General features: G+C 47.7%; 1 pseudogene; it reads left to right on the top strand.

The window, feature by feature from the left end:
* The first annotated feature begins 2,579 nt into the window (after positions 1 to 2,579).
* The window catches only part of LOC126498522 (40S ribosomal protein S20-like), a 29,689-nt pseudogene continuing 9,902 nt past the window's right edge, over positions 2,580 to 22,366 (top strand).

Genomic DNA, 22,366 nt, shown 5'->3' with positions numbered 1-22,366 from the left:
GGTCATCAATTTTGTGTTCTCGGAGAGCCGTATTTAATTACTTGTCTGATACATCAAGCCTGGCATTGCACTAGCACCAGCCATGGGCAGAACCAGGCCCCCACCTATGCAGAGGTGGCTGCACTCAATACCGTTGGTTCTTATTTCAGGGTTCATTCTTTTACCACAAGCCATCATTTTCCTGGGTTTTAGTAAAGGATCATGGGTTCTAAAGCCAGTCAAAAGGCCCTGAATGTCATCCCAAATGGCTTCTCGAAACCTTTACTGAGTGCTAATGGCATCTGCCATCCCTGACCCTGTGCTGGTGGCTATGATGACCAAGCTGTCTTGGGCTTATGCTTCCTCTCACCTGCAGAATGGAAGGTGGGCATATCGGACACACCGTAGTGCTATGCACAGCGTGAGATGGGAACAGAAGAGCACACTAACCCAGTCTGGGGATGAGGGAGAGTGAGGGAAAGGTTGAGGGCATGAGATACCTGGACTGAAGTCAAAGCTTTGGGAGCCTCCCTGTTGGGTTGTGTTCTAGGCAAGCTGTTGATAGAAAAGGACCAGGAAGAAAGGTTCCGCCGCAAATAACGGTAGGAGCAAAAGAAAAGGAGCTCAAAAACCTTAGAACTCATTGTCCCCCCAAAGGGCTGGGCGATGGCTTAGACGGTGGCAGAGCTGCCATGCGAGCATGAAGACCTGGTTTTGTATCCCCAGCACTTACGTAAAAAGCCCGGTGTGGTATACACACCCATGACCTCAGTGCTGGGGGCACAGAGACAGGGGGATTCCGAGGGCTTGCTGGTCAGCCAGTCGTGCCGAATCAGTGAGCACTCGCTTCAGTGAGAGACTTCAACTTAAAAAATCATACAGAGAGTGGTTGTGAAAGATACCCAGTGTCAACCTACACACGGGGCACACATGCACACAACTCCTGCAACCATCCGCCCCCCCCCCCCCCCCCCCCCCCCCCCCCACCCCCCCCCCCCCCCCCCCCCCCCCCCCCCGCACACATACATACACACCACACACATAGTTCAGAGTTAGGCAACCGGCATCTGTAAAGACAGATCTCGGGACACAACGGTCTAATGTCCTGTGGTTTCATTCCACCAGCCTGATACAGCAAGCGGCAGCCATCTGAAGTTCAGCTGATGGTCCACAGTCAGGCTCCGAAAGCCAGGCAGCAGGCGTGAGATGCAGCGATACTGTATGTTAAGAAGCACTCCAAACTTTTCTTCCATTTGGGTAATCCCATATGGGCAGCCAGATGGATGCTGGCTCACGGTACTTGTCACGTGTGCCCAGTAGAGTTTATTTGCCATCTCCCCTGTGTCACCCCTAGCCAAACCTAAATGCCCATTTGCTACCATCTTTGACACTGATTGGGTGCATAACTCAAAGCGTTAATAAGAACAAAGTGAAACCACCTTTCACTTATTCAGTGCCAGTCCCTGGTCTGATGCTCATGTAACCACACAGCAGTGATGAGTACCACCGTGCTAATCATGGGGCACCCCAGACAGCAGCTGCTGAGCCACGTTCACAGATGAGGAGACGAAGCCAAGAGAGTGGCCATGGTTACCCTCCCTCTGCCCTCTGTCTCCCTGCATCCTAGCAGCTGGGGACTGTGGAAAGGGAACCTGGAAAGGGCTGGAATCTTGCTCTACTCACAGCCCCAGAGCTCACACCCAGCACTGTAGGAAGAGGCAAAGCAGAAGGCACCAAATATCGCTTGTTCATCTGGTGTTGTGACAAATGGTGACCCTACCAGCAGCAACAAGCTCCCTACATGGGACTCCGCCAGTGTTTGCATGCTTGGCTTCTCACATGCTCCAATCTTGTCACCACTCGACCTTTCTGTCATCTCCTTGATGTTCCTTATTAATTGATAGTCACCCAGTTTCATGGACCAGAAACAAATTAGCATCTTCTAGAGAAGGGGATTTTGCTTGTGGGGCGATGGTGCGGATGTTGCTGTGGTAACTGGTCATGGTGGTTGTGATAGATGTGGTTGTGACAGTGGCCCTGCTGAAGGGGATGGTGATCATGGTTATTGAAGGGACACTAGCCCACTGGAGCGTGGCTCTGGCAGCCTTGGCCTTCTCCCCACTTCCCTCTTCCTTGCTAAAACCTGTTAGATTACAGTCCTGAAGCTAACCCCCAAAGTCCATTCCTTTATTTGGCCAGTCCCTCCTGCTGGGGCTGACTATCAATGTCCAGCTATCAAAGTATTGAAATCCAGCAATCAAAAGCCCCCTTTCACTCACTTAATTAGCATGCCCAATCAAAATTAAACATCTTATCCTAACACGGGGTTTCCCCTAGTTCTTTTATAAACTGCCATTTTCCTATGTGTTACATATGTCTCCCCTCTATCCAGAGACAATCTTTTGTCCTCCCCCAGGGACAAATATCCCTGCCCCCTCTCCCCTTGTTTCCTTCCCCTTCTCCCTTGTCCTCTATCTCTTGTCTTTGCCTCTTAGTCCCTGCCCTTTGTAACTGTGGGGCAAACCCATCTCCTTTGTGCTGAGAACTTGGTCTTGGGGTCCTAAGCTGGTACTTTCTCGCTCAGTTATGGTCATATCGTCATGGTGATGGTGCTCAGGGCTGTGGTGATGGTGGCAGCAGTGGCAGGAATGGTGGTAACAATTGTGCTGGAGTTGCTGATGGTGGAGGTGATGTTGGAATGACAATGAGGGGTGGCAAGGACAATGCTGAATGACTGTGGCTGGTAGGGATGGTGGTGGCGCTGGCCTTGGCATCTTTGGGATCCCATGGCAAAAAGGACAAGAGCATTTTTCAGCGGGACAGACCCAGAACACAGATAGTCAGCGAGGGAGACTGCTTTTCATCTCTTTGACGGCACATGGGGTTTTTTTGTCCTTGTTTCTTCTTGGATGTGTCAAATGGTGACAGGTGGGCATGAAGCCACCCCCATCCTTGACCTTCCATGTGAGAGCTGAGTTTAGGTGTCCTTAAGTTTCCGGATTCAGCAGATGGGTCCAGTTCAGTCTAGCTAGGACTGCTTTGTCTGAGTTCGCTGCGGGAGTAGGGGAAAAGAGGTGAGCATTCTGCCACAAACAAGACACCCAGGACAGTGGGGGCCTCTTCCCAAACTGTGGGTAAAGGAGATATGATTGCTGTTAAGCGCTTGAGTATTTGGCAGATGAGGAAGAGTGGACCTGAGGAATTCCCGGGAAGATCTGCTGGCATCAGGGAGCCGTGCCATGCCTGATACCTCAGTCTATCCTTGTCATCTAGACTGAGACGTCCAGTCCTGTCAGGGAGAAGATGATGTCCTCCTTGCCACCTTTCCCCATTCTAAAGTTTAGCAGAGTTTTGATCTCCCCGTGGCCTTCTCTGCATTCTTTGTCTTCACAATTGCGTGTCTACAAGTTTTAACTGTCTTTCTTCCTGGGGTTTGGAGGTAGATATACATGTCAGATTCAGTCTCTGTTCAAACTGTGATTCTGTGACAGTGACAGATTCCCTGATTCTTTGTTCCCCTTGTTGATGTCCTGTCTCACAGATGATGGGGTGTACTCCCGGGGTCATGCTTTCTGCCGCAGAGAGAGAGTGGCAAAGATCTGAGTTCACAGAGCTGCAGACTCCTGACTGAGAACACTTGAAAACTTCTGATGCCCACCAATTAAGTTAGGGCCCTGTGGTGCCCTAATGTGTTTCAGAACCTCTGGTCTCCTAATCAACCCACCATTTCCTTCTTGGGAGCCACGGGCTGGCCTGAGCAGTGTAAGAGGGACAGAGCGTGGAAGAGGGCTGAATCGCACAGAAGGAAACAGCCCTACCCACCCCTCCAACAGCGATCTGGCAAAGAGAGCTGCAACAAGCCAGGAGTGTTCAGCTCACAGAGGTTTCCTGACCCCACCACAAACCAATTCTCCGAACCCAATCACTGCGTGATTGTCCACAAAGCCGAGCCTCACAGGAACCCTGGTAGCCCATCCCAAGAGCATCCAGCAGAGGTCACACTTTCCTTCAACATGATGCAAGGTAGGGATTTTGTTTTGTTGCTGTTTGTTTTGAGAGACAAACACACCTTGTCCTGGGCGGTAAGTTTCTGAAGTACTAGGAGGGATGGATGGGGTGGGAGGCAGGCTCCGCGCTGTAAAACTGTCAATCATCCACTCTTCTCCCACCACAGCACAGATAATGACAGTCACAGCAGGATATCCATGCAGCAGTACTGGCCTGGCATGCCTCCATTGTGAATATCACGTTAGTGTATTGGCTTAAGTGATTCTGGGCTCACACTGGACACTGGCCTTTTGTTGACCATATACCACGGGATATTCTTATCAGAGTGTGACTGCTTAGAGTTATCGCTATATGAATCAGGCAGGCTTCTGCAAACCTCAAGTCACTACAGTTGCCCAGAGGCTTCCAGTTCCTGGCTGTGTCCTCCACACTTGGGAGGTTGGAAAGGGTTGCATGGCAGAGGGGAAGACCTGGGCCGGAACCTCCAATGGTGTGCAGAAATGAGCATGGCTGATGGAAGAGGAAGGACCAATGACTCCAGCAGAGCCATTAAGAGGGCTGGGAAGATGCTGGGTAGGTGGTTAGGAGCGCTTGCTCTGCAAGCCCAGGGAACCCAACACACACACATCACAAGCTGGGCATGGCTGTGTGTAACACCAGTCCTGGGGGCAGAGATAGGCAGATCCTGAGAGCTCGCTGGCCAGCCAGCCTCACTGAAACAGAGAACTTCTGACTCAGCCAGAGACCCTATCTCAAGGCGACAAAGTGGACAATGGTAGAAATAGACACCTGGTGTGCTCCTCTGGCCTAGAACTAAGGCCTACCGACTCACCCTCAGTACATTCCTTGGAGCTAAGCACTTTTCAGGTTCTTGTTTTGGTTCTAGAGTTGGGAGGACCAAAACTAAGGTATATTTCCAAGAGTTTTCTGCCAAGCTCTGGAGCACACACTCTGAACCCAGACGCCTCGTGTCATGTGACTTTTTCTGGTGAGACATGAAGATACAGGTATTTGTTGCAGATAGAAGGGGTGGCAGACACAAGAAAAGATTCCACAAAAGTCTATCTTGAGTTTACGGAGTTCCTTATGGGAAGGTAGGTGACTCAAAGTGACCACATCTCTGGGATGTCTCCTGTGCGACTTACATCGGTCACTCTTCTAAAGACCCTCAAACCCCAGCCCACCTTCCCCTACCCCTTGGAAGGGAAAAGATCTTGTAAGAATCCTGCAAAGGTTTGTGAGCTCCAGGGGTCTCGGGACACCCCCAGAGCCTTGAGCGTTTGTTAGCCTCCTCCTTCCTTCCAGGAGAAGGCAGCGAGCCTATCTCTTGAGGGTCTTTGCTAGTGAGCACAGCTGCCCTGACTCAAAACAGCAGAGCCCATGTCCTGCTGGAGGAAACAGCTACCTGAAACCTGCCTTACAGTGTAGTCTGATTGTTTCTCTAACTAGTTTCCTAAGAAGCAACTCAATTCCCAACGCAGTTCCAGCATGTCCCCTGGACTGGGAAGTGCGGCATTTGACATGCTTATATAACAGTCTTAGCGCAGATCCATCTTCCATTGCTACCCAGTTCCTTCACATTGTGAAAGGGGCTAACATGAAAAGTTACCTGGGGTAACAATTTAACATAAATGGAAACACCGGGGGTTTGGCCGCTGGCCTTTGTCTAATTAAAAAGACTTGCCGTATACATATGAAAACTGGGGTGGTGGGTGTGTGTGTGTGTGTGTGTGTGTGTGCCTGTGTGTGGGTGTGTGGGTGTGTCAAACCCTTACAGAGAATGGCTATTACTTTAGTGCCTTTCCCTGGAAACATTTTTAAAAATTGCATTTAGCTTATTTAGAGAGTATGTGTGTATGTGTGTGTGTGTGGTGTGTGAGTGTGTGTAAGTGTGTGTGAATGTGTGTGTGTGTGTGTGACTGTGTTCACACATACGCATTCCATACATGTGACATCAGAGGACAACTTACCAGGAGTCAGTTCTCTCCCATCACCATGGGTGCCAGGGCTCGGATGTAGATTGCCAGTCGGGCTTGGCAAGCATCTTTAGGTACTGAGCCATCTCAGCAACCTATTTTCTTTCGTCTGTGTCTGTGTGTACATGTGGGTGCTCATTTGTGTATGAACCAAGGACCAACCTTGGCTGTCATTCCTTAGGCAATAGGCTGGCTTGGTTGATGGCAGAGCCCCAAGGTTGTTCTCCTTACACCCTACCAACCTTGGATTTACAGGCATGTATAGCTACACCTGGCTCTCTTAATACCAGTTTGGGGGCTAGAACTCAGGTTTTCATGCTTGTTGGGCAGCCACTTTCCTAACCAGGCACCTCCCTAGGCCTGACATTTCATTGCCTACATGCTAAAGGAACCCTGGCCAGGATCTGTATGCCCATTGCCCTGTGGGTACATGACACAGCAAAGAATGAATGTTAATTGGCTGCTTACTTTGGCTCACTAGGGTTAGAACGGAAGTGCCATGTATGGCATAACCCACACACCAAAGGGTCAGTTTCCCCACACTGATCTCTAAGAGGGTCCTAGGCTCTCCCTTCACACCGAACACTGATCAAAACAAAAGCTAAGCAAGGTTCAGGTCACAGAGCACACAAACAGCAGCAATGCTTGTCACCAGAGGTGACAAATGAAGGCAGGGTCCTTCCAGATCGGTCTACGCAACACGCTGACAAAGGCTAATGTGATGGATGGGGTGTGAAGGCAGCTTCCCTGTTTGCCAGGCTCTGGACAGGGTGAGATAGCTCTCCGTGAGAAGACAACAGAAGGCCACCTCCATATCCCCTTGCATCCACCCCTACCATCTTGCAATTGGGTGCAACGAGAGAAATATGATCTTCCATTAGAGCAGTCCAGAATCCGGGCATTGTCTACAAATCTTTATCATCATTATGAAGTCCTTAACTAGACTAGAGAAGGCTCAGTGCAAAAAAGCGCTTGCCCGAGAATCCTTGTAAAACCAGAAGTGTATCATGGGTTCTTTAACACTGGGGCTCACACAGGGAGACAGGGAGGACAGATGGAGAATTTCCAGGAGCTGAAGACATTGTGGAAAATAGACAAGAGGACCTTGCCTTTGAGCAGGGCAGAAGGCAAGGACTGATGCCTGAGATTACTCTCTGGACACTACATGTGCCACATTTACATACTGGAATCAACCTCTTTCTCTCTCTCTCTCTCTCTCTCTCTCTCTCTCTCTCTCTCTCTCTCTCTCACACACACACACACACACACACACACACACACACATACATGAGGGGGCAAGGCATGGTGGCTCATATTTTAGCACTTGGAAGACTGAGGCAGGGGATTTTTGTGGGTTTAAGGTTCACCTGAATGATAGGTCAGCTAGGGCATAGTGAGATCCTGTCTCAGAACACACTGCCTCCAGTGATACAAAAGTGTTTTTCGATGTCTTTATGAAAATGGTCCTCTGTATGGGCCTTCAAGTCAAGATTCTGGCAGTCAGAGAATGAATCCGCTAAAGCTCCCAACGTGAGTTTGTCCTCTGGGGCTTTTGGGGTAGGGGCTCCTCCTGTGCTACATGGACAAGAGTATCTAGTCTGGGTTTTCATGCCTGGCAGTATGACCCCTGGGTGTGGCTTAGGGAAAGTGAGCTTACGAACAGCAGCTTGGATAATCAGGCTTGGAAGTCAGTGTCAGAGAGTGAAGACATTTCTGACTAGTACTCTAGCCCTGCCGGAAGCTCAGGCCCAGGTCCACGGTGGTTGCTCAATTAATGTTTGACACAGAATTGAAGTACAATTGATAAAAACTCAGAGACAGATATTGGGGTTCAATCTGAAGGTCAGAAAAGTAAAGCAGCCAGCCACTGGCTCATACTTGGACCTCAATCCGAAATGACGACCCCGCCTTCAGGAATCTCAGAATGAAACTCTCTGAGAGCTGTCTCCTCCAGTTTTATAATCCTTTCTAGGGCTGGGATTAAAGGCATGCACCACCCAGTTTGGCAACTAGTGTAGCTTCTGGGATTAAAGGTGTGTGTTACCACTGCCTGGTCTGTAAGGTTGACCAATAAGGCTGCTTTACTCTTTGATCTTCAGGCAAGCTTTATTTATTAAAATACAAATGAAATGCCACCACACACAAAATGAATGAAAAAATATATATGTATACACTTTCTTCCTGCCCCTGAAACTCCCGCGGTTTTGGAGTCAGTGTAGGAGACTAGAGAAAATCTGAAATGTTATTCAGAAGGAAAGCAAGACATCAGGGAACCTAAATACCGAGATTCCCAGCAATCCCCTTTCTGTGGCCAGTATTCGGCGAGCCACACAGCAGATCAAAGCCCTGGGAGCCTTGGGAATCCTTCCTTTAAGTCCCTGCAAAGTTGACAGAGTCAATCTTCTGGAGAGATGGAGTGCGGCTTGGCTCTGAGAAGCTTAAGCACGCTAAACCCTTTCTGTTGTCTGTCTCCCAGGGACTCAGGCCACTTTTCAGAGAAGAGCCGCTCGCCTGGAGTGGCTGGCCAAGCATGCGAATTCTCAGGAGACGCACATAGCAGAAAAGTGGCTGTTGTCTTTCAGTGTGACTATGTACTAATGGGGTGATTCATCACCTCCTCGGGGGCTCCCCACTTTCCCATGATGAATGCTGCCAGGAGTCTTGGCTGAATAATAGCTTGTTGACTTCCTGTCCTTCCTTCTCACTTTCCTACAGTTTAAGGAAAGCTGGTAATTTTGAGCAGAAGCACCCTCTCCCCTCCCCCATCCCCACACCCCTGTTCCTGTTGAGTAACCTCTGATGTTTGGGCTCAAATGTCTTGCTTGTGCGGGAGGTACTGTTAAGCAGACATTGAGATTCCAAGCCCTGGGCAGGGGGAGCCTGGCTTTAAACTTACATTTTATGTCACTTGCCAGCAGGAGGCCCTGTCTTCCCCTTTCAGAGGAGCTGGCACTAGAAAATGATATTCAGCCGGGCGGTGGTGGTGCACACTTTTAATCCCAGCACTCGGGAGGCAGAGGCAGGCAGATCTCTGTGAGTTCGAGGCCAGCCTGGTCTACAAGAGCTAGTTCCAGGACAGGCACCAAAAACTACAGAGAAATCTTGTCTTGAAAATCCAAAAAAAAAAAAAAAAGAAAGAAAGAAAAAAATAACATTCAGGGGACATTAGAAAACTTTGCTACTGTCATTTATGGGTGGACAGAGTCACAGTGTGTGTTTTGAGAGCCAAGAGAATTTGAATGGTATACTCGTTTATTCTTCTCTCATTGCAGAAACCCGAAACAGAAGGACAGGCAGGTTGAGTCAGCTCCAGGAAGGGGGACTCCATGGGGGAAAGAGAGAAGGTCGAGTGGTTTAAAGTGTGGATGCCTTTCTCTGTTGAGTCCTCCAGACTTGGACCAAAGTAGAAAACAAAGTGGCTTGCAATTATTTGTAATAATCTAACCGCAAAGGAACTTGGCCGATTCTTTTGTTTGCTCTTTTCCTATGGACTTTTTCCAGATTGTTCTATCCAGGGGTGTCCGACCTGTGCCCTGCAGGTTGGTGATGGCCAAAAATAGTCACAGAAGTGGCTCAACACAGAGTCATAAACATGGTTAAAACACTGTAAGATTTGCGTGGGGCAGGGAGATGATGTTGTGCTGTTGCTGCTCCTCTGATTTGTGGTCCTGGAGTATGAACTCTGTAGATGAGAATGGTGTCTCCCGAAATAGACATCTATACGCTTGCACAGCCCATGGGCTCCTGGCTGCACACCCTGGTTAATGTGCTTCCCAAGACAATTCATTTCCTCTCGGACTCAGGGAGGAAAGAGTTCGGACACCCTGTTCTAGACTACTGTGGAAACAGGGTCATACAACATCACCTACTAGACAGAACCAGGAGACCAGGATGAAGTGCCCTTAACATGGACACATGACCTCTCTGAGAACTTATAAACTGTGTCCTGTTGCACAGTGGTTTGGGGGGGTTCATAACGCAACCTCTAACTGTCAGAAACCAAAAGCTAAGCAAACTGGTCCTGACTGGACACTGCTAGAATTTAGCATTAAGACCTGAAGTATCTCCCTAAAGAGGTGAATTATGGGGGCTGCTCGAGTGGCCTGGCTGACCTTTAAGAGCAGGCACCATGGTGGTCTCTCTTAGATTATGAAAGGCAGCCTGAGCTCACTTTGGGTGGGAGTTGTTTGCCAGGAGAGGACTCTTACAATTCCTCCTTCTTTGCGTAGGCCAAAGGTCACCACTGACAAGTCTATGATGCTAGACTACCTGTCTCTTCTCTATAGCTTCATGGCGTGCTGTTAGAACTAAGGTCATTTTCCCATCAGCTCTGGGAAAGGTGGGCACTCATTCTGACCCAGGGAAGTCTCTAGGAGTCTTCTGCTGAAAATTCCTGTTCTACAGACAGGTAAGAAAAGAGCACACAAGAGATGCCATGATGCTTTGGAACAAAATGGAGAGAAATGTCTTCTGCCCATTCATCTCCAGAAGAGATAGCCACTTCTCCTAGCAGGAACACAGGAGGTGTAACATGGCTGGAAGGTCGGTCCATAGCATATTGGTGCAAACATTAGCAACTGGGCATGAATCTCGATAGAGCTGCAAGGTACTACTGAGAGGAGCTGCCCTCTATGGGGCTTGCTGTCCAGCAGAGGAAAACAGACAGTGACTGTGCAGTCTTAGTTCTCCTGGGCAAGTGGCATGGCTGAGTAAGAAACAGAGATGTTCGCTCGGATGGGCTTGGAAGACTTTATGGAAGAGAGATGTTTATAACAGATATTGAAGTGTGAGTGAGAACTAATTGGCACAGGAGAGAAAAGTTTCCAGGCTGAGTAAATACTAAGCATGAAGACTTGAAGCTCTATGCAGAAACAGGGGCGAGCATATGAGCCACAAGCTTTCATGTGATTGACATAGGAATCACGGGTGAGATAGTGGTTCATGAGGCCATGGCAGCTGGGGCACTACGGAAAGGGATTTGTGTGTCCTGTTAATCTTCAGGGTGGTCTTTAGAGAGGGGACCCGATCCCACACCTTCCTGTAGTCATGGTCATCCCCTGCATCAGAGCTGCAGACTCATAGCTGAGATGGAACCGGATACCTCTGAGCTCTTTCCCAAGACTGTCTTCTCCACACACCAGGCAGGCAGCCCTGGGTCTTTGTTTGTTGCTGTGATTGGAATATAATAATAGAAGGGCTGCATCTGAGAGTAGGGTTCTGTTAGGCAGCTGGAGAAGCCAGCTTGCTCAGGGTACAAGTCCCACATTCGCGTGGGATGAGTCACTGACAGGCAGAGCTAATTGGAAGCTGGCCTGAGACGGTACCAGGTCATCTCGGTAATTACACACAACTGTGAAAGGGTAGCGGAAAGGGGGCATCTTGCTTTGTAAAACAGCATTGCCACTTGGGTTAGGCTTGGGGCAGGCAGAAGGTGCATAAAGTTCCAATAAAGGTGATGGATCCTTCAGAAGGCCTGGGCACAGAGGGAAGGAAGTGTCTCTCTCCTTTGCTCTTCTCTGCTTCTTCAATTATGATCCCCCTTCTGTGGGAAGAGCAGGTCAGTTAGACCACAGAAGAAGGATGCTTAGTTCTTTTTTTTTTCTTTTAAATTACTTGATGTGGGCATGTGTGTGTGTGTGTGTGTGTGTGTACATGTGGATGCTTGCATGAGGGTGGACACGTGTGTATTACATAATGCATGTCTGTGCCTATGCGTGTGGAGGTCAGAGGTTGATGTCAGGTACCTTCTGCCATTGTTCCTTACCATGTATACTGAGGTGCAATCTCTCTCCTGGCCCTGAAGGTGTCTGATTTCGTTCATTTAGCTACCCAGCTTGCTCCAGGGATCTCCTTTTCCCACTTTTTTAAATAGGGCTGGCATTACAGGTGGGATACCATGTCAGTCTGGTTTCTACATGGACCCAAACTAGGGATCTGAACTCTGGCTACCACTCCTGACTGGTAGTTTATCCACTGAGCCACCCACCAGGCCTACTTTCTTTTTATGGAATTTCTAAATTAACGTCAACGCTTTCATGTTGCACATTGAGCCCCTTCACACCACTCCACGCTTTCCTTTCTTGCCCTTCCCTGTTCCCACTAATCCCTTGGGTTGATTTAGACATTTTTACTTTCGTGTTCCTGTTATATGTTCAAGCACACTTTATGTATCTGTGTGACCTCCAAGAACTACAAATGAGAGAAAATCAGTTATTGGACCTTTGGAGATTGGCTGAATTCACTAGATGTTGCACCCATTTTCCTATGAATGACCTAACTTTGTTCTTCGTTATGGCCATAAACAGTACCGTGATGTATACACCACATTTTCCTTATTCATTCCCTTCTTGTTGGATGCCTAGGTTATCTCCGATCCTCAGCTATGCTGAAGAGAGCCACAGTGTATACCGATGTACAGGTGTCCTTGTAACATGTTGAGGTGGAGTCTTCCGGAAGAATACTGGGGTACTGTTGCTGGGTCACATGAGAGATTTAGTGTTAGTTTTTCTTTTGAAAAGCATCCACTTCCAGAGTGAGTGGACTACTTTACATTTTCACCAGCAGTGTGTAAGGGTTCCATTTGTTTGCACCCTCTCCAGGAGCATCTGGAGTCCCCGAATGTGCTTCTAGATTCAGGTTACAACCGGTGAGCGCTCAGATTTCCTACAGCAGCCATCAAATGCAAGGATCTTGTGAGAAACCTAAGGTCCCATTTTAAGAAAAGGCCACAGCCAGAATGAGCAATCTCAGGCCCCTGAACTTGGCCTCAAGAGACTGAGCACTGCTTAATAGGAAGAGTGTGTGGGAGAGGAAGCCACAGATGGAGACCGAGTGGGTGCCATGTTAGGAACGTCTCCAGCAGTCCATCAACTCCAGAAAATTTATCAAGGGCAGCATGCAGCATCGCTGCTTAGATTAAAATAAATAGAGAAGATGTCTTTCTTTCTGGAAGGAGAATATACTTTTTTCTAGGGTGACCTTTGCAACACATAGAAGCAGTGAGTGAATGTTGAAGCTCGGGGTTGGGTGGGTGGTGGGCAGTGGGGTAAGACCGTCTGCAGAGGGTTTGATTGCACACGTGACCATGCCATGCCACAGATAGGTGGAGACTCAAGATCTGTAGCTGCCAGAAGACAGGCAGACTCGAGAGCTAGCGATCGCTGGAGACTGAAGTCCTGGGGACATCTACCCGAGGTGACCTTGCAAAACTCCTACTTGTTTTGATCCACTCTATTGACAGTCAACAGGGACAGTTGTCCCAGCTGTTGAGACTGTCAGAGGAGACAGGTGTCCTGTGTTATTCTGACATATGTACAGGCGGTATTTACCGTCAACATCTCATGCCTTTAAACTCGCAAGAAAGAAACTGGGTCTAGGTCTGATTTCAAGATCACGTCCTTGTGACTGTGTGGCCCACTCAGTTCCATCCCAGGAGTGCTCAGCATCAGAGGCAGAAAAGGGGGATGTTTACAGAAATGCCAATGCCAGAGACATTCAAGGCAATCTATGATTTGGCATAGCTTACCACCCTGATTTCCAGAGAAACTCTAGGCTGAATTAATGACTTGCCTTGATGTCAGGTCAGAGCTCTCCACACAGAACTAGTGGGATGGGTTGAGGAATGCTACTATTGCTCATTAAAATGAGATGACATATTGGTGTTTACCAGGGCTACAGGCTGTGTTGGAAGCTCAGCAGCTGTTACCATGGCAATGAGATGCTCTGTACCTTTTTGCGATATCACCTTTTGTTTTGCTGGAAACCTCTAGTGTCTGAAAACTGGTGTCCCAGTGTCATAGTGAGCTTTTGTCAACTTGACACAAATGTAGACCTACCTGGGAAGAGGAGATCTTAATTGAGGAATTGCCTCCATCAGATTGGCCGCGGGGACATCTGTGGGGGCATCACCGATTGCTAACTCTGTGGGAGGGCCCAGGGTTTGTAGGTGATGCTGTCTCTAGGCAGGTGGGCCTGGGCTGTGTAAGAGAGCTAGCCAGCTGAGCTGGGTAGAGGCAGTGTTCCTCTGTGGTTCTGCTTGAGTTCCTGCCACGGCTTCCCTGACGATGGGCTGTAACCTGTAAATGAAACAAACCATTTGTTCCACCGAGTTGCTTCTGGTCAGTGTTCTATCACAGCAACAGAAAAGCATCCAGCTAAGAACTCACACCAAGCATGAAGCTTAGATTCAGAAGGACTCAGTCTTGGAAATTTCGGGAAAAAAAAAAAAAGAAAGAGAAAAAAAAGAAGCATTAATTAGTCCAAAGCCTGGGCAAAGACAGGCAGCTAGGCAGCTCATAAAGTCAGGACATTCCCCTTTCAAGAGGCATGCGTTTGGTCCAAGAAAACAACGAGCCATTTGTCACATCTTAGATGAAGTCAACCTTTAGAAAAAGCAGGACCCGGCACGAGTCCTCTGTCTGAGGATGCAGAGGGAGAGGGCATGAGGAAGCATGAGACAGGGGACAAAGGATGATGCTTTGGGGTAAACAGATGACAAACTCTCCTCATAGATCTTTGTAGTCATTCACAAGAAGCTGTGGCCTGCAGCTGGGTACAGTCTGAACTCAAATAGAGGTTCTGCTAGGTTCTTTGTGACCTTGAGAAGGTCACTGGATCCCTTTTCCATGCAAGAAAAGTGCAATTCAAAATTTTTAACTCCCATAGGATTTTGTGAATATGAAATACTGCACACAGGGTATGACCTCATGGTATGTGACATCATGGAGTATGATGTCATGGTGTGTTGACACAGAAAGGGCTTGGTGGCTTCACTCTTTGCTAAGTTGTGGGCATGTCTTAATTTATACCTTAAAGAAGATGGGAACATAATAGGAAGATGCTATGTGGCCAACCTGAGCATCAAGGACTTTTCAAGGTTGTCAATCACACTGGAATTCAGGAAGGGTCCCAGATGAGGCAGCTGCTAAGGCATGCCTTACAACAGTTCCAGGTGGAGGCCTGAGCGATGCTCCTCGTCAGACCAGCAATGGTGCAGAGAGAGGGTCAGCTCCTGGAGCACTGACACACACACAGGTGTTGGGGCGGGCAGCCATGCTGGGGGTGCTACTGGCTTTGGCCTAGAAGTCAGTGCCCCAGAAGTTCAGCACTGAGATTTCCTGGACAGTTCCCTGGTCCTGGTGTCCATGAGGTTTTGGAGGAGCTGCTTAGCCTTCTTGCTTAGACTTAGCTTAGTTTAGCGTGTCAAATGAAGTCGACATACACAAACAATTTGCTTTTTTTAAATCACAGTTTCATTGTGAGCCTGGTAGAAATGCAGCTGAGCCAGTAAACTGTTTGCCTTCAATGCACGAAGTACTGGGTCTGATCCACGGCACTGTGTGACCAGGGTGGTGTTACACACCCATAGGCCCAGCACTTGCGAGGCTCCAAAGCTCAAAGTCATTTTTAGTTATACAATGAGTTTAAGGATCACCTAGGCCATGTGAGACTCTTTCAGAGGGGAGACAGGGAGAGAGAGAGAGAGAGAGAGAGAGAGAGAGAGAGAGAGAGAGAGAGAGAGAAGCAGTTTCATATTGAGTCTGGACCTCATCTGAAACTCCATCTCCAAACAACAGCAACAACACCCAAGCTAATAAAGTAAAAACAAGGGGAAATCATTTTACTATAACTCTACAGTTCTGTGGTTGGCAGGATGCCCGTGGAGCTGTGCCACCTTATCTAGGTCAACTTCAGAATGTTCTCATCGCTTCAGGTGAGAGGGGGTAGCCCTCAACTCTGACACGGACCTTGGTTGTGTTTCCATAAGCCAATCACTCAAGAAACCTTCCCACTGGTCCTGAGAACCAGATGACCACTGTCTTGAAGGCCTGGTTTAAAATGTGTAGTGGTAAGAACTGATGTCAGTGTCGGAGTTTTTCATTATGATGCTCTCCAGGTAAACCAGCCATATGGCTTGGCATGGCCGGCATGTTAGAGGTGACAGTGGGAAGGGTCTACATTTCAGGGGCAGGTGGCATGTTCACATCGAGCCGTCTGTTCCTTGTTCCATGATTCCTACCCCAAGTGATCAAGAAATACATAAGAGCTTAATGCTCATTTGATTGGATGAGGTTGAAAGCCCTTTACAGTGCCTTCAAGTCCACGCTTCCTGTCTGGTGGAAGCAGGGGCTAAAATGTAGGCCTATGGGATGGCTAATCTGGTACTTACATTTCCTCAATGTTCCATGTGCAGAAGGGGAAGCTGTGCTGTGCTGGACTGAGACACTACCCCAGTGGCCCAAATAAGTAGCCTGGGTGGGCCCAGGTAGGATGATGTGGTCAGCCCCAGAATATGGGTTATGTATTTTTTTTCCCTCCTGCATCTTTCCCTGTTGCTCTGAGGAAAGAGGCAACAGCAAACTCAGACTGTTTGAATTTGGATTCAGGATGCATTGCCTAATGGATGGAGCATCAGGCTTCAAGCTGGTTTCCTATTGTGGTCATAAACTCCCCTGATTCTGGGATGGTTGCCAAGAATCTAGAACAAACAATGCCTTTCAGCCATTGGAGTTTGACTCTGGCTTTTGGGATAAGCCCCCAAAGTCACAAATTTCCCAAGGCTATGCTCTTGTCCTGAGGAATGGCACCAATTTCTCTACAACGATCAACTTTGGGTAAAACAAAACAGGATAGGGCAGTAGCCAATGTATTCTGGATCTGCAGCATCTGTCCTGGCTACTTCACTCTGGGCCACAGATGCTGCAGAAGAACCCAGGACATCCCTAGCATCCTTAGTCCCAGGGCTGGAGACAGCAGGGCAGATGAGGTTATAGATTGCCAGATGGACGCAAGGGGCCTGTGTTCGCTAAACCTCCCATCCTGGAACAGAGTGGGAAGGGAACACAGTGGCACCCTGGGCACAATTCTCAATGGAGATGCTCAGCCGTGTTCTTTTTATTTTTCTTTTCTGTGTATCTCTTCTTTACCTGCACATGTGTCTGTGCAGCACGTGTGTGCCTTGGGCCCTCAGAGGCCAGATCCCCTGAAACTTGAGTTATAGATGGCTGTGAACCCTAAAGTGGGTGCTGGGATTTGGAGATGGGTCTTCTGGAAGAGTAGCCAATGCTCTTAATCTTTGAACCATTTCTCCAATTCTTCTGCTGTGCTCTTGAAGACAGAGCCACCTGACTCCTTTATGAAGCTCATCTCAGTCACTCCTACAGTTCACACCTGTCCTTAACACAGACCTGCATAGTCTAGATCCAGAACCCAGATCTCTCTCCTCTCTCTCTCTCTCTCTCTCTCTCTCTCTCTCTCTCTCTCTCTCTCTCTCTCTCTCTCCATTGAATGTTCTTCTCTACTATTCTCTGCCTTATTCCCTTGAAGCAGGGTTTCTCATTGAATCCAAAGCTTGCTGTTTGGGATAGGCTGACGGGTCAGAGACTTCCTGGGATCCACCTGTCTCTCCTTTTAGTGCCCAGGTTCTAGGGTTCCAGACATGTGTAGAAGTACCTGGGGATTTGAACTCAGGGCGCTATGCTTTCACAAGTGCTCTTTCAGAGCCATCTACCCAGTCTTGAAGTTCAGGTAATTTTAGAACAAGAATGTAAATAATGAACACTCTTTTGCCCCCTGTCATCTTTCCCACACTATGATCTAGAATGGGATTCCTGGAAAAGGGCAATGTCTTTCAGTGGGTATCAGATGCTCCTGGGAAGGAAGCTGTCATTGTCGGTGACTCACAGAGACACTAGAATTTCTCTCTGAGAGCAAGGGTTCCCTCTGTATCTTCCAGATGTCGTAGAAAAGGTTGAGCTGCAAAAGCAGGTCAATAAATTTGAAAAACAGAATACCGGAGTGCTTCAAAAACAAGAGTAAGCTCATGGGGATCAAGTTTCAGTTGAAAGTATCAGTAAATACTGTCTGCTTTGTAGGTAAACACTGGGGCAGGAGCCTAAGGGGCAACAACTACTTTACTCTGGGTGTATGCAAATTGCTAGTCAAACTGTCTACCAATAACTCCAAATGGCCAGGTGCCTTCCCCCAACCTCCCATGAGTGGTTGGTGTCATGTGGGTGATTCTTTTTCTGGTAGATCTATTTCTGTTCACACCAGACAGAGAGGGGGCAATGATGCATCCAATTCTAGCTTGAACCAACACGTTTATTGGGGTCACTTGCAGTAGCATGGGTGACTGAGCTGCATCATTGAAGGGTCCGTCTAGGACTGGTGACTGCTCCTGGAAGCTGCATCACAGGAACATCCTGCCCTACCTGTAGGCAGTTTCAGGACAGAATCTCTCCCCCAGCAAGGATACACTACTTACATAAGGACTTACTCATCTTGTAACTTTCTTGTGCTTTTTTGTGAGCCTCTCTTGCCCTGACAAGGGCATGCATCAGCAGCACATAGGCAGGATTAGAACCCAGCATGGACCTTGTGAGTAAAGGGCAGTCTTTCCCTTCCACCTCCCTATGGTCCTCACAAAAACACAACTCTCATATCAAAGGGAAGAAGAGAGCTTAAGTTGGAACAAGCTATGAGTAACTATGGACAGGGAACACATTCGTTACCCCTGAATTCCACGTGGAAGCAGTTTCACGAAGCGTTAATAGCAACAGAACGAATGAAGTGTTAAGTAGGCAATTATGGCACAGCTGAGGTTTCTTTTAGCCTTTGGTTGGTAGAAACTACATACAGTTGTGCTAATACACTCCAAAAGGTTTTTATCTGCTCATCACAGGATGCTTGGTCTGACAAAGAAGTGGGAAAATAAATGGCCATTTAGGGGTCTAAAGATGGCTCAAGACTTTGTAATTAAACTCTGGACCTGAAACGCTCCAAATTCCAGTTGCTGGAGTTCTAATCAGCCAATCAGCCTTAAGGTCTCAGTTTGAGGTGCGAATGCTTTGGGGGAAATTTCCTGCACCGTTGCATGGCTCTCTTTCCCTCCTTATTGCACTCCAGTTGAAGGAGCATCTCTCCAGTCCAGGTTTAGTACGATGGCATCACCAGTTCCCGGTGCAAGTCCAAGTGTTATGCCAGCAGGCAGTCACTGCTCAGCACCGCGCCTCCAGCGTCCCAGCACAGTTCCACAGGTGTGAGACACCTCTCTGTTCCATGAACAGTGACCCACCTTGATGCTAATGTGGGGTGCTAACCCAGCAAGGCAATTGTTTTTTGCAAAAGGGATATGTGTGTGGAACCCAAACCGGGCTAGTGAGCACACGTGGCCAAGATGGTCATTGTCTTTTATTGCTGACGTAGGTGGTGACTGCATCTCCTGCCATTATGTTTGGCTGCATAATCTGACACTATTGGCTAATTGGTGCGAAGGGGAAAGGGAAGGAGGAAGTTCAGGAAATATGGGTCCTTGTTAAGCTAATCACGTTGGACAGAAAAAAAAATCATCTCTCACAATGAGGTCACTATGGTTACAAAGAATGGCATGATAGGCAGATTCCTTTTCTTTTCTTTTTCCCAGAAATACTGCTAACCCATACAGTGATCTCATAGCTGATGGTAGTGAGGAGAGTAGCTGTTACCAAGGTAATTGTGATGGCTGGTTTTGGTTGTTATCTTGACACATCCGGGAAGAGGAATCCTCAACTGAAGAACTGTCTCTATCAAACTGGTCTATAGTCATGTTGGGGGGCCATTTTCTTGATTGGTGTGGGAAGGCAGAGCCCACCGGGAACAGTGCCATCCCTGGACAGGGGTCCTGGGCTGTGGAAGGAAGGTTGTTGAGCAAGCTTTGAAGCAAGCCAGTAAACAACAACATTCCTCTGTCATCTCTGCCTCTGTGCCTGCTCTCAGGTTCCTGTTTGAACTCCTGGCTTCCCTCCACAATGCACTGTGACCTGCCTTCCCTCACTGAGTGGCTTTGGGGCTTTATCACAACCAAAGAAAACATGGTTGCAGACAGATCATGGGAGTCATAAGACCCACAGCACAGTTTCAGTGTGAATTCCAAACCTAATTCCCCCGGGGGTTTGAAGACAAGGCAGAGCCTGTTTGGTGGGCAGACCCCTCCTCCACCATAGTTCTGCAGACATGATGGTCTGGCTTCATGCTTTAGTCCTCTTACTGGAGACCAGTGAGGTTCATGCCCAGTGGTCCCTAACTGAAGGAATAAGAGAGAAAAGTTTCTAGAACCCTGATTCCTTTACAGCTAGAAATTAACAGACTTGAGGGAACCTTTATTTCGGGACTTTTGGGAGCCATGTCATGTTGAGGTTAGATTGTTTCCCACCATGAGTTCCCAACAGCAGGAAAAACGAAGCCCTTAAGGCTCTCCCACTGTCCCCAGAGCTCAGCCTCTGTCTCAGATGTGATGGTGTCTTTTGCTGAGTTGTGTGTCTCCGTTGGTTTCTGTGGTGAGAAGAGAATACCCAAGACTGGACAATTCAGATAGGGGATTTTCCCTCTCACAGTTCGGGAAGCTGGGAAGTCTGGAAGTGCAGTGTTGGCATCTGCCGAAGGCGTTGTAACCTGAGGACCCTGAGGACCCCATTGTTTTCTTTATCCTTTTTTCCATAAGAGACCACTGGAGTGCTAGGTTCAGTCCTGAGAGTAATACAAGCCATGAGTTAGACTTGCTGATGCCAGCCGGACCTTCCGCCCGTGGGATGCTTTCAGACCATGGAAACCACACAGAAGGAATTAGAACATGACTGAAGATTTGGGTTCTGACCTGGTTCCCCCAGCCTCATAATGAAAGGCTTTAGCTGTCTTTAAGGTTGCCTTGTGTGCCTCCAAACAAACCTTCAGGCCACATAAGCGACAGAGTGACAGAGACAGTGTACTCAAACCACAGATGTACATACATTCCTTTCTAGTTCAATACAGTGGGACAGCCAAAGCAAAATGAGAAGAGATCAACCGAACAAAAGAGTCAATTTAAACTAGTGGTTCTCAGCCTTTATACAGTTCTGCATGTGGTGACCCCCAACCATAAAATTATACTATAACTACAATTTGTTACTGTTATAAATCATAATATAAATGTTTTTGGAGATAGAGGTTTACCAAAGGGTTTGTGACCCACAGGTTGAGAACCTGTAGATTTCCTGTCTGGTTTTAACCTATTAGATAAATGTTACTGGATCATTTACGAAAGAGAGAGTCTCTTGGTGGGGGAAGATGGAGTGTTAAAAGTTCTTAAAACACATGATACCTGTCACATGTTTAAGATTTGCTACATTCCAGATGATCTTTGGTTAAAGAAATTGATGAAGAAATGAACCTTGTCGTAGAATGTTAGTAGTCAAAATGATCAATAAACAACAGTTCAGAACTTCAAACTGAGGAAGGAGTGATAATGGAGATGAGAGGTGCATTTATCTCTTCAAAGAGGTGACAAAGAGGCACTTAGACATGCCAACGGCATCATTATTTTAAAAAAATGTGTCTGTTGGTATTTCTCTGTATGTATAATATGATTTCTCTCTATTTTTTTATATGTCTCTCTCTGTGTGTGTATGAGAGAGAGAGAGAGAGAGAGAGAGAGAGCGAGAGAGAGAGAGAGAGAGAGAGAGAGAGAGAGAGAGAGAGAGATGAGTGTAGGTGCCCATGGGCACCAGAGGAAGGGCATTGGATCCCTGGAGCTGGAGTTATAGGTGATTATGAGTTTGCTGGAGATTGAGTCTTAAAGATGAATGTCTGTGGAGGAAAAGGAGAGTGGCCACATGCGCCTAGGATATGAAATGATGTTGGAATATCCGTGCGCTGGGTCTGCACTCAGCTGGGCCTGTATTCCAGCCTTGGGAAGGACATAAGCGCGATGGCCGTCCTGCCACAAGCCTCTGGGGGACCTTGCAGCCAAACTCTAGACTCCTTGATACCTTTGTGCTGGGAAAGGAACACAGGAACTAGTTTTAAACAACTGAAATCAGGATAAAGGTCAGAACTATTCAATAAAAACTTTATCATTGAGAAGAGTGACTGAGAAGTCCTTTACAACAGTGAAGGTTCAATGAAAGACGAGGCCAGTATAATTGTGCATGAAATATACATTAGCCTCCGCATGCATAAAATGTAAACCTTAGGAAATGTGCGGGAAAAGTAGACAGGAGTATAATAACACTAGGGCTTTCAGTGGCTGCCAACAGCTTATCATTCACACCGAGACAAACACAACAAGAAGTCAACGACTCTCCCTACAATGTAACTGATCGAGCTACTTAATAGATATATTTAACTTTAGGCCAGTCTAGGGAACTGTAAATCCATCTCCTTTATTACTTTCTCTGGTTCCTCATTAACCATCAGTGACTGCGTCTTTTCATGAATAACATCCAGTTAGTTCCTTCCAGGATTCGAAGGAGAGGGCAGACTCTCTTATATAATGCAATCGACTTGTAATAAAAAATAAATACTTACTTCTATGCTGTGTGTATGGATACTTGGCATGGATGCCTCTATTCACCTCTATACACATAGTGCATGTGGAAGTCAGAACAGGG

The sequence above is a fragment of the Alexandromys fortis genome, unplaced genomic scaffold, assembly GCF_014885135.2.
Source record: "Alexandromys fortis isolate MF-2015 unplaced genomic scaffold, M_Fortis_MF-2015_v1.1 scaffold_3, whole genome shotgun sequence".
Lineage (NCBI taxonomy): Eukaryota > Metazoa > Chordata > Mammalia > Rodentia > Cricetidae > Alexandromys > Alexandromys fortis.
The sequence above is the reverse complement of the archived record's forward strand: the minus strand, read 5'-3'. Positions and strand labels throughout refer to the sequence as shown.